This window comes from Alligator mississippiensis, chromosome 3 (assembly GCF_030867095.1).
Source record: "Alligator mississippiensis isolate rAllMis1 chromosome 3, rAllMis1, whole genome shotgun sequence".
Lineage (NCBI taxonomy): Eukaryota > Metazoa > Chordata > Crocodylia > Alligatoridae > Alligator > Alligator mississippiensis.
Genome location: NC_081826.1, coordinates 302,630,178 through 302,645,917, shown reverse-complemented (window position 1 = coordinate 302,645,917; position 15,740 = coordinate 302,630,178).

The following is a 15,740-nucleotide window of genomic DNA, read 5'->3' as shown; positions in this document are numbered from 1 at the left end:
ACCCCCGTGCTGGCTTCCTAGATGGTGATTGAGGTGACCTGAGGCTGGATGGACAGAGCCGCCACCCCAGCCCGTCACCTCAGAGGTGGGGCATGGGGTCCCCCAGGAAGGTGCACGGGGCAGTGTCTCCAGCCGGCAGGGACCAGTGCCCATTCTCTCCCACCTGGATGGTGCCGAGGCATCCCTGCCATTACACTTGCACCAGGAGTTGTGGCTACGGGGCTCTGCTGGCACCTGTCGTGGCGCAGGACTGCAGCATAGTCCTACTAGAGCACCAGGGCTTGCTGGTGGGTCAGAGCCTGGCCGCGGCCATTGTGCCCAGGACTAGGACCATGCTTCAGGCAGCTTCGTGCTGTGCCTGGCCAGAGCCCATCCGCTCCACCCCCATGGGGCTGGGTGGTGGGGAGCGGACCCCCAGCTCTGGCTTCTGCCCCCAGCACAGTAGAAGGAGGAGCCCAGGGAGTGCCAGGGCCTGTGGGAGATGGTCCTACGCCCAGTGCACTCCCAGAAACACGTGACCCCCAGATGTCCCAGGCTACGGCACCACCCTCCAGCTTCATAGATTTCATAGACATTAGGGCTGGAAGGGACCTCGGAAGATCATCAAGTCCAGCCCCCCGCCCAAAGGGCAGGACGTCAGCTGGGGTCATAGGATCCCAGCAAGATAAGCATCCAGTTTCATCTTGAAGGTGTTCAATGAAGGCGCTTGAACCACCTCCGGTGGCAGGCTGTTCCAGACCTTGGGGGCTCGGACAGTAAAGAAATTCTTCCTTATGTCCAGCCTGAAACGATCTTGTAGTAGTTTGTGACCATTCGTCCTCGTCATCCCTTGGGGCACTCTGGTGAACAAACGTTCCCCAGATACTGGTGATCACCCCTGATAAACTTGTAGGTGGCCATCAGATCACCCCTGAGCCTGCGCTTTTCCAGGCTAAAGAGCCCCAGGGCTCTCAGCCTGTCGTCGTAGGGTCTGCTTCCCTGACCTCTGATCATGCGCGTGGCTCTTCTCTGCACTCTCTCAAGCTTCTCCACATCCTTTTTGAATTGTGGAGCCCAAAACTGGACGCAGTACTCCAGCTGCGGCCTCACTAAGGCCGAGTACAGGGGGAGAATGACGTCCCGGGATTTGCTTGAGAAGCATCTATGGATGCAAGCCAGCGTTTTGGTCGCTTTACTAGCCGCAGCATCGCACTGCAGGCTCATGTTCATCTTGTGGTCAATGATGACCCCCAAGTCTCTTTCTTGCATAGTGCTAGCCAACATAGCACTGCCGAGCCTATAAGGATGCTGCGGGTTTTTTTCCCAAGGTGGAGAACCTTGCATTTATCGGCGTTGAACACCATCAGATTCTCATCCACCCACTTGCTGAGCCTGTCCAGGTCAGCCTGGATCACCCGCCTGTCTTCTGGTGTGGATGCTTTGCCCCAAAGCTTGGTGTGGGTGGCCCGATAATTCCCAATTTAGACTTGACTGCAGCACCAGAAGAAAGGAGGAGGCTGCACCTGGAAGCCCAAACACCCAAGGGGAAGTGTTGGGGATGCTGAGAGCAGGGCACACAGCTGGAAGGGGCAGCAAAGGGGTGCAGACCAGGTCTCTGGAAGAGCTCCTTTGCTGTTAGAGCAGTAAAACAGCAGAGCAAGAGCCCTGCTGGCAGGATTTGAACCCAGGGCCCTATGGCTTCCAGAAAGAGACACAGGCAGCAGCATCACACAGCAGGTGCTGAACCAGCCCCCTCAGCCCAGCCTGGACCCCCCACCATAAGGTGCCCAATTGGGACCAGGTGACCTGGGGAACCAATGGAAGGTACCAGCCCCTGATGGACGGGCTATAAATCGTCTCCCACCTGCCCTGAGTCCTTTCCTGAGCCATGGGGTCAGGGGTGCTGCTGTTCCTGACGCCTGATTTGGCTGCTGCCTTGGCTGTAGTTTGTCTCTAGTGGGTTATGGAATAGAGAAAATCCCACACAATTTACTGATTCGTTTTGATGCACTGGCTGGGGGAGTAGTTAACTGATTGCACGATTTCACAATGATTACACACTTAATTTATACAACACAATTTTATTTTAAAACTCTTTGCTACGTATATAACACTGCTTAGCTTTAAGAAACACCACAAACATTAAAAACACAATAATTACATATATCAGAAACAATGCTCCGAATGCACTTCCTTCCCAAACAATACTATAAGAATTAGTGTTACAAAAACAACTACAATTACAACTAAAAGTTAAATTTGAATCAATACTATTATTTTTCATATTATACTTACAATCCTAGAATTCCAAGAAGCCAAATACCAAAATATGGTTTCATTCCTCAGTAGTACGATTTAATGGGTTGGCCTCAGTAGTACGGTTCAATGAAATGGGCTCAGCAATACAATTCAATAGGCTGGCCTCAGCAGTGATAGGACTAAGTCCCCTTCCTTCAGTCCCTTTCAGGTGCTCCACGGCTTCAGCGTGAACTAAGAGATTCGTGTTCACGGAGAGGGTGGTTCAGGTGATCAGTCTGACCCGGGCTATACTTGCCATTTTTCCTTCGTTGTTCTACAAGTATAGTCACCTCCAAATTGGGACAGTAAGTTACCGTTTTTATTGAGCGAGCTGCCATCAGTGTGCTCCTCCTACTCAATATATCACTGCTCCCAAATTTGGGCTCGGATCTTACTCAACAGATTCTTTTACCTTTGTTGAGCATTTTAAATTACCTTTGGGAAACTTCCATATCACTGCAAATGCCCTTTTCTTACCAACCTGGTCAAAAGGCCTCAGGGTTTGATCTCTTGGAATTCAGGATATTTGCTCTCTTTGTAAAAGACTTCTAAAAGATGAAATTTAAATTAAGACTTTAAGCAAAGTCAGGACCTTTTGCACGTAGTCCCCAAAACAAAGAACTAGATAAGGAGATAAATCTTATCTTCTTCCTGAAACTGGCTAATGGGGCAACCTTTACAAACATTCAAACTATTTCATTCAATATGACATAGTTGTGGCTCCCCAGCACCCTCACCCAACATGACCGCAGCGACTTGACTTCTGGTAAGAACCTGGCTCTGATCCTCATGTCCTGGCTTCACCTGTTGCTTCTGGTCTCCTGCGCCCCAGGTCCTGCTTGCTGAGGACCTGCCTCTCTCCTCATTTCTGGTTGACCCCTGCCTTAGACTCCCTTGCCTGGTGACCGCCTCTGCCCCAGACATAGGCCTGGCACCCAGGGCGGTGGCGGGACCCCCGTTATTGGAGGTGTCCAAGAAGAGGCTGTAGAAGTGTTGTTCTAGGGGGAGCAGCACTCGGGCGGTGCTGAGACTGGGAACAGCGATTCTTGGAGGCCAGGGATGTTTTGCACCGCTACTCCTGCCCCGGGCTGGCTGGAAGATACTGGGAGCAGCTCTGCAGCCCAGAGCAATGACTATTGGAGAGGGCTGTTCTCGGCAGCAGGGGAAGGAAGCTGAGCTCATCACTAGCTTGGGTATGAGAGGAGATGAAAGGTGCTAGGATAAGGGCTTGGAGGAGATGCAAAGACAGTCCTGGCTGAGCAGGGAGAGGGCTGAGGGGTGGCTCTGCTTGCCGTGGCGAGGCTGCGAGGCAGATGGGGGTGTGTGGCTGCCCCGGATCTAGGGCTCTGCCAGATCACACATGGGCTGGGAAGGAGTTTTTCCCCTCCTGCTGTTACGGGGTGAGAGACTTCTCACTTTCCTCTGCAGTGTTTGGTGTTGGTTGCAGCCCAGGCTGGGGATGGGGCCTGGGCTTTGCTAATGCTCCTGCTGGGCCCAAAGCCAGAGTCCTGGCTAGAGGGTCTTGCCCTTCTGCTCGGGGTCAGAGCGATGCTGCCTTGGGGACAGGAAGAAACTTTACCCCTTGGTCAGTGTGGTATGGACTTGGGGGGGCAGGGGTCCCTTCCTCTGTCTTGAATCTTCACAGCTCCTTTCTGTCCTGGCAGCCTTGGGACACTAGTCGTGCCCCTGGCCTCCAATCTTTCTGTGGCAAGTAAGGCTGTTCTTGCTGCTCTCTGGGACTGCCTGGCTCTTGGGCAAGGGGGTTGCTTATGCCATGTTGTTAGCTGGTTAGGCACACGCTTGGTTGTAATGCTTTGGACAGAGCTGATTTTGCCCTTGGTGGGGTGTTGGACTAGATGTACTTTCCCAAGGGCCTGGCCAGCCCTGCTTAACTCTGGATGTAGTTGCATGTTGCACTTAGACCATGCCAAGGGCACTTTAAAATGCAAGCATTGGCATGTTAAAGCTCATTATCTCATGCTAAGTACCCTCTGAGTCTCGGTGATGCCACTTCAGAAGAGGGTCATGCCGGGCTGTGCTCGTTAGGGTACCTTCAGTCTGTTCCACAGAGATGAACGGAGCAATCTGCAATCTTACAGCATCCCAACATGCACGGCTCCCATCTCCCCCCAGCAGGGGTAGAGCCCAGGTATCTTGGCTTGTAGCCATGCTCCTGCTCACCAGCCCTCTTGTGCAAGTCAGAGCCACGCAGACAAGTATTGATGTTGACCCCTTACCATGCAAAGTCTCCCAGCATGGTCTAATTTAACCCTGCTTCATGTTGGGGTCACCATGTCTGGGTTTTCTGGACATGTCCTCTCTCCTCACTGCCCCCCTCCCCTGCACAATCGTATACCCCTTCCTCCTTTCCTCCCCACCCCCAATGGCTGTCCTCTTTTTTTGATACCGGAAATATGGCAGCCCTACTTCATGTGCCCCTCCCCACTCTGGCCATAAAGCTGCTGGTCTGGCTCAGACGGGAGCCCCAGGACCCACCCGCCGGGGCTTGCAGCATCTGTCTTCAGGGGCAAAGAGGCCTGGGTGTCCCTGAGGGACATGGCTGTCTGATCCAGCAGGGCAGGGAGGCACCAGGGATCCCAAGCCCCTGGAGGAGCCTGGGGCTGGACCTGGAGCTGACCCAGGGCCCTTGCAGAGGATGGAGGGTGCAGGATTTCCCCACAGGACTGCAGTGGGGAGCACGCCTTCCCACTGTCCTCACCTCTGCCAGCCTGGGGCCGTCTGAGCTGGTCAGATCCCACCGAGGGGTCTTTTACTAGGGCAGGCAAGGAAATGCCCACCCTGCAGGCTGGGAAGCTGGACTGAGGTTTGCCCCCATGCATGCTGACCTCCTGGCCTGACAGCAACATGGGCTAGAGCAGAAGCAATGTCTCATCCCTTTCACTGATGTTTGGTGGGCTCCCCCTGGCCAGTGTGTGCCGATGCAGGAGGGAGGAGTGCTCAGTCCCTGGGAGCTCCCACCCCAGCCCCTCATGCAGCCAGGCTGTGCATGGCACTCACCAATGCAGCACAAGCAGCTCATGCCTGCCCTGGCCTTGCTACTTAAATCTTTCCTGTCCAAGCTGGTTGTGGAGCTTTGCTTCCTACCCCTGAAGAGCACAGTGCTCTCCAACATCCACCTGCTGTGGGCTGCAGTGCTCCTCCCGTGGTCTCCCCGTGATCTGGGGTGAAACACCGGGGCGTGGGGATGGAGCTGTGCCGATGCTCCTGCTGGGACCAAAGCCAGAGCGTCCTAGTTAGAAGGTTTTGCCTCTCTGCTCCAGCTCGGACCAACACTGCACTGGGGGCAGACAGGGATCCTGCCCGTGCTCGTATTGGCCCAGCTGGCAGGGGTTTCACCTTCCTCCGCAGCGGGGACATGGCCTCACCCTGAGGTCTCATGGGTGTGTATTAACCGCCTTTGCAGCAGCAGGATGCTGGCCCCTGTGGCCCCTCTGCTTTCCCTGGGGCAGGGTTGGGTGTGATGCCTGGGGCTGTGGCAGGGTGACGGTGTCATGCTGCTCAGAGGTTGGGCATGGGGTTTGTCTGGGATGGTTTGGATGGGGCTGATCCTGCCTCAGGCAGGGCTTGGACCAGATGTGAGCTCTGCAGCTCCCTTCCAGCCCCACTCCTCTAGGGCTCTAGGACAGTCTCATGTGCTGTTCTCAGTCGCACAAAGGTAACTTGGAGCAGCATGGGTTAGAGCAGTAGTTCTCAACAGGTTTTGGCTCCAGGCCCCCTCAAAAAACACCAGCTCTGTGCTTTCATTTGCTTCTTGTCTGTACAAAATGAGAGCAAATCTCCTGTTGCAAAGACCTGGGACCACAGCAAGGCAACACGTCTGTGACCCTCTAGATACCTGTTGGAGATTGCTGGGTTTATCTTGTGAACCATGCATAGGTTTTCTCCTTCCGAGTATGTCCCAGCAGACATGAGCACCAGAGCTGCCATGCGCTGGGTCAGAGCACAGGTCCCTCTTGCCCAGTGTCCTGTCAGATGTAGGGTGACTGCCCATCCCTAATTGGGCAGGACAGTCCCAAAATGTGAACAGCAAGTCCTGGCCCCAAGCTACTTGACTTCAGGACAGCGTTTGTCCCAGATTCGCTGCCACACACTCACCTGTCATCCCGGTATTGTGCAGGGATCTGGGTTTTCTGTGTGCTGTACAAATGGTGGGTTTCCTCGTGCAGGGGGTGGAGTTGCAGCCTGCACCAGGTAGCCCCTGCCGTGCCTGCAGCTTCTCAGGCCTGGGCCGAACTGGTATAGCCTCCAGGATGCTCTTGGCCCAGAACCTCCCCTGCCAGCTCCCGCCAGGCCGTTCGGTGCCGGGGAAGGCCGAGCTGTGACCACCAGAGGCAAAGGCAGGGCTTGAGCATCCAGCCATGCTTGGCTGTCCCTGCCCACAGCTGAGGCACCTTCTGCTGCTGGCTGACGCCACAGCACTTCCCGTCCTCTTCTCCAGCAGCTTCACACAGCTGAGCTGCTTGCAAGGTGAGCCGTTGATCACAGGCTGACTTGCCCTGATGGCTTCTACAGGGCCAGTGGGTCCAGGTTGTCGCCTGGCCTCATAGTTTCATAGATTCATGGTTGGCCGGGTCGGAAGGGACCTGGGGAGATCATCTAGTCCACCCCCCTGCCGTGGCAGGAAAGAGTGCTGGGGTCAAACGACCCTGGCCAGATGTTTGTCCAGCCTCCTTTTAAAGACCTCCAGGGCAGAAGCCAGCACCACTTCTCTCGGATGCTGGTTCCAGATCCTAGCTGCCCTGACAGTGAAGTTGCACCTCCTGATATCTAGTCTGAACCTACCCTCTGCCAGCTTGTGTCCATTGTTTCTTGTTACCCCCGGTAGTGCTCGGGGGAACAGGGACTCCCCCAATGCCTGCTGGTCCCCTCTGATTAGTTTGTAAATGGACACTAGATCCCCCTCAGCTTTCTCTTGTGGAGGTTGAACAGGTTCAGGTCCCGTCGTCTCTCCTCGTAGGGCCTGCCCTGCTGCCCCTGATCATGCGAGTGGCCTCCTCTGGACCCTCTCCATGCTGTCCACATCCCTCCTGAAGTGCGGCATCCAGAACTGGACGCAGTACTCCAGCTGCGGCCTGACCAGTGTCGCATGGGGGGGAGGATCACCTCCTTGGACCTGCTCAAGATGCATCTGTGGATGCACGACAAGGTACAGTTGACCTTCCTGACCGCATCCCCATGCTGCCGGCCCATGTTCATTGTGGCATCAATGATGACTCCAAGATCCTTTTCTGCCTCTGTGCTGACGAGAAGGGAGTTCCCCAGCCTGTAGGTATGCTGCTGGGTCTTCCTCCCCAGGTGCAGCACCCTGCACTTGTCAGTGTTGAACACATCCTGTTCTCATCTGCCCACGCCTGTAACCTGTCTAGGTCTGATTGCAGCCTATTCCTTCCTACTAGCGTGCCCACCTCACCCCACATCTTAAGTGTCATCTTCGAATTTGAACAGGGTGCTTTCTAGCCCCTCGCCCAAGTCACTGATGAAGATGTTCAACAGTGTGGGGCCAAGGACCGAGCCCTGGGGAACCCCACTGCCCACATCCCTCCAGGTCATTGCAGTCCCCTTTGCTGGTGGGTTGTAAGCCGGGTGTCTCTGCACCTGGCTGTAGCTCTGCTCAACTTGCGTGTCTCCAAGCTGTGTGTGAGGAGGTCATGTGGGACCTGCTTAAAGCTGAGGAAATGAGAAGAAAGATGAAAAAGTGGAGGAAAAACCCAAAGCCACAAAAACTTCAACTAAAGGAAGGCTCTGACCTATTTGAAAGTGTTCCTTAAAACCCTCTCCCATTTCTCAGTCCCCTTGATGCCAGTGTCAAGCTCGGATACGATCAGTATTGCTCCTGCAGGAGCATGTAGCAGCCCCAGCCATGGGTGGGATTGCATTGTGCCAGGTGCTGTACACACGTGCAAGAAAGAGACAGTCTCCAAAGGAAAATAAAACAAGAAGAGAAGACGCACTGCGTTGGGCTCAGTGATGGGTATGAGAGAGTTTCTAGCCAAGAATGGAGCGAGTTTCCTTGGCTGCTGCCTGATGTATCATGGGATTTGCCCCAACCACTCTGCACAACTTACCTGGCAGGCAATGTCCTGTGACTACAAAGGCGGGCTTCCCAGGGCGAGGTATGTGCGGTGGTGTCTGGCTTGCTTTTTAGTTTGGCCCCCTCATCATTTGCCCCGGCACCTGTGCTAGGGGCAGGTGTCTCTTCTCTCTCCTTTGGACTCCTGGCATCTGAGCTCACCTGGAGACGAGCTGTGCTGATGCAGCCAGGAGGGCTGCAGCCTCTGGAGGAATTGAAGCAAGACGAGCAGTGGCAAGACCTGAGCAGGAGAGCGTATCCTGTCAGGATCCGGGTAACAGACAGCCAGAAGCACCCCACGAGCTTCCCCAAACATGCCTGGAGAATTCCTCTCTGGATGCAAGTGCTGTGAGATCTACTGCAGGTAAACGAGGCTGATTAGCTTTGCATGATTTACCTGGGCTCCGCCTCAGACTGGGAGACTGGCTTCAGAAACCCTGCCTCCAGGTTGAATTTCGGGGACCACCTCTGAGAGCAGGATCCCAGACTAATTAAATGTTTGTTTGTTTGTTTGTTTGTTTGTTTGTTTGTTAACTGCCCTGGGAAATGCATGGAGGCAAAGGACTGTAAAACTGCAGCTTTACACTGCAGAAATGGAAGAGGAAGACATTCGGTTCTGGCTGGGAAGACACTGTGAATCGGTGGGGTCTGTTAAGGAGGAAAAAGACGGAGGGGGAATCTACACAGGAGCTTGGATAGCCAGGGTCCAGTTGAAATGTGCCCCAGATAAACCAGGAGTACTGCAGCATTTGCCACCAGCCCTGACCCTCGGCCACTGCCAAGGGTTTGGTGTTTTTTTTTAATTATGGGGAGTAACCCAAGCGATGCTGCAGATGTGGAGAGGAGGGCCATTTGTGAGAAGATTGTAAAGTAGAGATCTGTGCCATGTGCCAGGAAAAGGAACTAGAACAGGAGCCTGTGGGCAGGCATGGCGCTGCAACCTCGGTGGGGAGGAGGGTCACCCGTTTTAAGACGTGTCCCTGGGAGAAAGCTAATGCAGACAGTGGAGAGGAGGAGGACAATGTCCTCTCAATGCTCTCTGACACTCTGTATTGGGGAAATATTGAAAAAGTTAGCTATGAGGAAGAAGAGCAAGAGAAAAAAAGGAAGGAAGAAGGCAGCCCAAAGACAGGCCCCTACTCGAGGCCAAGAAGTGGAAGAAACCTTTAGGCAGCTGAAAGAGCTGGCTAAAGAGTCAGGTTCCCGGCCAAGCCCTGCAAAGGAGCAAAGCAGTGAGGATGGGGATCAGAAGGAGTAATGGAGGTGAATGAAGAAACCCTTGAGGCAGAGCCGCCCCAAGGGAAGGAGGAAACTCCAAGCTCTGGGCCCCCGAGTCCGAGCAGGAATCTGGAGATAAGAGTCTGGGAAATAATCTACAAGCTGAGGCGAGCACAGAAAAACACCTGAGAGTGAAAACCCCCGTGCTCTCCAGGAATAGAGCAAAATGGGGCTCGAAGAAATGGCTACCTAAGATGTATGAACACAAAAGATGTAGGCTAGAGGCTCTGGTTGCGAGAGGGAAAGCGAAAGCTGCATTTCCCCGCTGCTATACAACCAGCAAAATGGAGAGGCTCCATCTTGCTTCAGTCAATGTTGGAAACCTCCCTGGCAAGGGAAATGGGACCAGATCTGCCAGACCTTGGAACAACGACAGGCAGACCGTTTGGCTGCACAGAGCAGCCCTGTGGTTGGGGGCGGATGACATGAGGGCTACTGGGGTCACAGCCCTGCTGAGAGGAGACCCCATGCACCCCCCCCCCCCCGAAGCATGGAGAAATAGTTGCAGGCAGGATGCTACAAGCTGCCATGGAAGCAGAAGGGACAATTTTCTGTGTGTGTGTGTGTGTACGCGCCAGTCCACCCTGTGACGGGGACAAGCTTTCATGCCCAGTGCAAGCACCGGCCTGCCCCCTGTCCACAGGTCAGCCACACACCTCTCGCTTGCCACACCTTGATGTAATAATGATGTGGGAGGCTGCCCATTATGCACCCCAATACTGGGGGGGGGGGTATCCACGGCTCTGTTCCACCCCTACACTGCAGCCCAAGCCTTGCAGATGGCACCTCAGGCAGCCAATTCCACTATCCCCTTCGCCCCTTCCCTGGGACCTTCGACTTGCCTTTAAGCCCTGGCCCTGTCTCAGGCCAGTCGGGACCCTGAGATTTTTTGCTCTTGTGGGAGTCCCTCGCAGTGGGCCCCTGGCTCTTTTGAGCCCTATCTGGGTCCTGGCTCCAGCATTGACCAGTCGGGTCCCTTGGTTAGGACTAAGCCGCCTGCCTGCGGTCAGGGATCGGGGTCTCGGACCACAGCCTCCTCACAATCCAGGCTGAAATGGGAGGACAGCTGGAACAGGACAGAGGTGTGGAAGCTAAACTCCAGTCTGTTGGAAGAGGAGAAGACCCAGCGCTGTTTCGGAGAGTGCTATGCAGGCTGGAGGACCCTCAAGGGCCTGTACCCAAAACAGAGTGATGGGCCAGCATCAACGACGGGACCAAAGGTTTCTTCCAGCAGGCCAGCAAGCGACAAGCTTTCTTCCTCAGACGGCAGCACGAGCGCCTGACCCGTAAGTTGCAGGTCCTGCATTGGTAGGTGGCGATGGGCTGGGATGCGAGGGAGGACATGCGGGAGGCAAAAGCCCAGTTTGGTGCCTGGTACTGGTAGGAGGCCAGGAAAAGGATCAGACCCACTGGGTGGAGGAGGGGGAGGCCTAGTCTGCTTGCTTCTCCAGACTAAACAAGAGCAAAGAGAAGCCCATGACGTGCCTGAGAGATGGGGCAGGAGCGGAGCACCGGTTGAGGGAAGGCATGCTAAATGCAGTGGCCACTTTCGACAGGGAGCTGTACACCGCACGACTGGAGGACCCAGTGCCTGCAGGAGCTCTCCCAGGCCCTCGGAGAGAAGGAGCAGCAACAGTGGACACTGGAGGAGGTCGAGCAGACCCTCCGGGGATTCAAGAATGGCAAGACTCCTGAGTCAGACGGCCCGCCCAAGGAGTCGTTACATCGCCTTTTGGGACCTAGTGGGCCCTGACCAGATGGAGCTCTTTCCAGAGCACCTGCAGGAGGGCCGTCTTGGGCCGGGGATGGACTGGGGCATTGTGACCCTTTTGCACAAGAGGGGTCTGTAGGAGGAATTGAAGAACTGGAGGCCCATCGCCCTCCTGAACTTCAGTTATAAACTGCTGGCCAAAGTCTTGGATGGGTGATTTTTGTCTGTGTTCTAGGTGCCATCATCCATGAGAACCAGGTGTGTGTGTGTGTGCGGTACCAGATCCACGGGGCCCTGCTGCAGCTGAGAGGTGCGCGCCAGCTGGAACGGGACAAAAGGTGGCGGTGCCTATGAAAGGTGCCTATGAAAATGTCACACTGGTTTCTCTTAGAGACACTGAAGTGAATGGGTGTCCCCCTGACCTTCATTGGCTGGATAAGGATGCTGTACACATGTGAGCAACGAGGTGCTGGTCAATGGTTTCTTGAGCGTGCAAATTGCGCTAGCGTCAGTCAGGGCTGCCTGCTCTCCCCAATACTTTTTCTCTGCGCCGTTGAACCCTTGACTCGGTGCATTAGGCAGGACCCCAGGATGCACAGAGTCCAGATCCCCAGAGAAAGCAAAAAAAAAAAAATAAAAAAATGGCCAAGCTCCTAGCCAACATGGACAACCTGAACATCCTGTGTTGGAATAAGTGCGCTGTAGAAACAGCCCTGTGGCACACACGGGTTTACAAAGCGGCAGCTGGGGCCAAGCTCAACACGAGCAAAACCACACACTCCAGAGAGCCGTGTGTGTAGCTTTCTGGGGATCCTGAATGGAGAAGGGGACAAGGAAGACCCTGTACAAGAAGAAACGGACCGAGGGCAAGGGGGTGCCAGACCATCCACCTGTTCCTGCGGGCACGGTACATGAGCCAGATCTGCAAGCTGGCAACTGAACTGGAGTCCAAAACGGCCCGTCTCATAAAGTATTTTGCAGGTCACCTCCTGAGACCATTGGGGGGGGGGCGTTGTATGCACCAACCAGCAGGAGACTGCACCATGGAGCACCCCTGGTTCCACAGGGCCCTAAATGAGTTCTGACACCAGTACGGCCAGCGAAACCGGGCTTTCCTTACCATGCCCAACCACGGGAAGGTACTGCTGCCTGTGTCTCCGGACATGATTGGGGGCAGACAGCCCCTCAGGCACAGCTGCGTCTGCCTCCTCTTGTCTGCAGGGCCCTGGGATTGCATGATGCCCCATAGAGGGGCAGTTGCCCCATGGTTGTGCAGCTGACGGCCGGAACAGGTGTGTTGATGGACTGCAGCACCTGGGAAGCCTTCAGGCTGTGATATGGGAGTATGTCCTGCTACTTCTGCCTCTTGTGCCATCTCTCCTAATACCTAAAAGCTGCTGAATTCACCCCTGTTATTGGTAGGGGCTCGCCATAGCAGTGTAGCCCTAATAATTGGTCCTGCACCTCACTGGTGACCATAGACTTACTGCTGCCTTACAGCCATGTGAGGGAGTGGAGAATGTGATTTCATGCCATGAAACTCGGGATGAATTTAGGCTCATGGACTCACTCCAGACTTGTGGGAAGGCTCTGTCTCCAAGGGAGGATCCTTGCAAGGTCCCTAAAGCACCTATGAGGGTGACAGTGCAAGATGTGGGCTCTGATCATCCTTTGAATGAGGGGCACTTTCAATGGGACAGGCAATGTGTTGTTCTAGACCAGGTTTCCCTCTCTTCCTCCAAGCAATCACCCTTGGGGTGGAGGTGGGCTGTGGGGGGTGGTGTGCTTCAAGGCCAAGCTTAATTTGGAGTATAACATGTATTGAAACTGCTAGCTCTTTGCCAGGACTCATGACACGTTCTGCAAGCTCAGACTGTTCTGCTATACCTTAGTGTAAGGGTAAATTTAACAACCCACAATAATTTTTTCTTTATGATAACAAGAAATACAGGCGCTTACAGCCAAAATAAGAATGCCTACACAGCCTTTAAATTTCACAAGCAAATAGATAGAAACTGGAAGGCTAGCACATGGGAGCAATTAGTGAGCGATCAACTTGGTAATGGCTACCATTGTGAAGTCAAGTAGCTCCTTGACCACAAACAATGGTGAGATGGCCATTTTCCCCACCCTGCTCCCAAGAAGAAACCAGGCTCAGAATAGCAAGCAAATAAATGTTAATCTTTACAGGACGGAAAGATTTAACTTTACATTGCTTGCATACATGCATGCATAGCTAAATTAAAGTTAACTATTTAAGCTTTTAATATTCACTTATTTATTTAAAGCTTAAATATTTAGCCTTTGGAATACTTGAATTAAAACTAACTAATTCAAGCTAAATTAAAATTCAGTATATATGTAGAATAACCCCCCACAGAGCATAAGCATTCAAAGTATGTGAATCGAATCTACTCAGTACAAAAACATTGTGGCATGTAAGCACCATCCAGTGGTGCTATGAGGTACATAACTCAATGCACATGATTGAATTAACCTATACTGTGTCTGTGGAGAGCAGGGGCAACTAAATCAGATGCAGTTGAAGTGACATTTAGATAAATCATGTGCACGTGCACCAAGGCCTGAAGAGACACGCTGAGGAGCCTGAGAGAGTTGATCCAAGAGTGTGTGGGCCGGGTGGCCGGAGACCTGACCCCAGTACAATCTCACTGGCCTGCTAGCAGAGCCAGGGCCCGGAGGGGGGCCAAAGGCTGGAGGCAGCCACAGTTCTCAAGTAACCCTAGGTGGGGCCAGGGTCTAGAAGAGGCTGAAGGTCCAGGGTTAGCCAAAAGCCAGAGAGGAAGGGGTCAAAGCCAAGAAGGGGCTGCACGAGAGCCAGTGAGACCAGGGCCTGAGAGAGGGAGCCAGGGCCAAGGCAGCATGGAGGGGTGACATCAGCAAGGGGCCAAGGAGCTGGTAGCCAGGGGTGTTGGCCAGGGACAGCGCAGCTCTGCGGATGGGAGCCAGGACCTAACCTGCTCCTGGGTAGGACCAAAACCTGCACACTGCTGGGGTTTGGGGTCACGGCAGTGGGACTGTGCGTGGTGGACCAGCCCCTAGAAACTGCCACGAGCGCCAAGCCTCAGGGAAGGGTGAGTCGGGTGCCCTAAAACACCAGCCCCCACTGCCTTGCTAGTTACCCCTTGGTGGGGAAAGGCACGAGGAGCGCAACCCGATCTAAATGAAAGTGCAGGGCCAGATGGTTCAGGCCCAGGAAAAGGTCCATGAATGAGTCTAGGGTCCAGAGGCTCAGAGTGGGGCTTAGAGAGAGAGCGAAACCAGGTGGGTGCCAAGTAGGAGCAGGACCGGGCGGTCCAGAAGCCCAGGCAGGGGAGAGGCAAGACAAGAAGCAGAAGGGACCAGAGGCCCAGGAAGGGGCTGAGAGAGAGTGAGTGGGATGAGGAGGGTCCAGCTGCCCAGAGCAGGACCAGGACTAGGGAGGGACCCCCGGGGTCCAGAGAGGGGCCACATGAGGGAACAGAGGATCCGCCAGCACAGAGATGGGTCTAGAGTGAGACCAGAAGACCTGGCAGCCCAGACAGGGGCTGATGGAGAGGCCAAGAGGTCAGAGAACCTAGGAAGGGGCCAAATGATGGACCTGGAAGTATCTGGCAGCCCAGAGCAGCGTTGAGCAAGGGGCCGAGGAGTCTGGCAGCCCAGAGAGGGGCAGGGTGGGGGCCTCGGGCTTCCAGGCCAGGGGAGCTCCTGCAGCAGGGCAGCATGCAGCATTGAAAGGGGCAGCGCGGGCCCTGCCAGTTGCGGTTCCTCCTGGCACCAAAACCCCCAGGCCTTTAAGAAGCCAGCCAGCCCAGACCCATTTCCCTTGCCCCCTTGGGAGTGCAGGAGATGGCCCCTTGCCTGAGGCCGGGATGCATCTGGGAGTGTGAGAGCATGTCCCTAATGGGGCTGGGGCTGGGGCAGCCGGGGAAAGGGCAAGCAGATGTCCAGGGGCCGAGCTGTGCTGCTGGCAGGGCAGGCGCCCCAGCCCTCACCTTACGGCTCCTGTCAGTGCAGGGAAACGGTGCTGCTCCAGTGTTTCCCTGCACTTCGGCACATCCCCTCCCAGCACCCAGGCCTTGGCACTGCCCAGGGGGGTTAGGCTTACTGCCCTAGCCTGGCAGGGAGACCCCGTGTCCAGCCCAGGAGCCTGGAGTCTAGGCCCCCTTTGATGGGGTTGCTGCTTCTGGTACCGTCTTGCTGTGGGCAGGACCGAGGGCTAGGGCTGGGCAGGGGTCGTGGTGCTGCTGTCCCAGGCAGAGCCCTGTGCAACCACGGACAGCGAGAGAGGTCCCAGACCCTCCTGGACAATGCAGCTGTTTCCCACGTCTCTGGGGCAATGGCCCCAGGGAAATACCCGCTGGCAGGTCTGTGCTGCCTCCA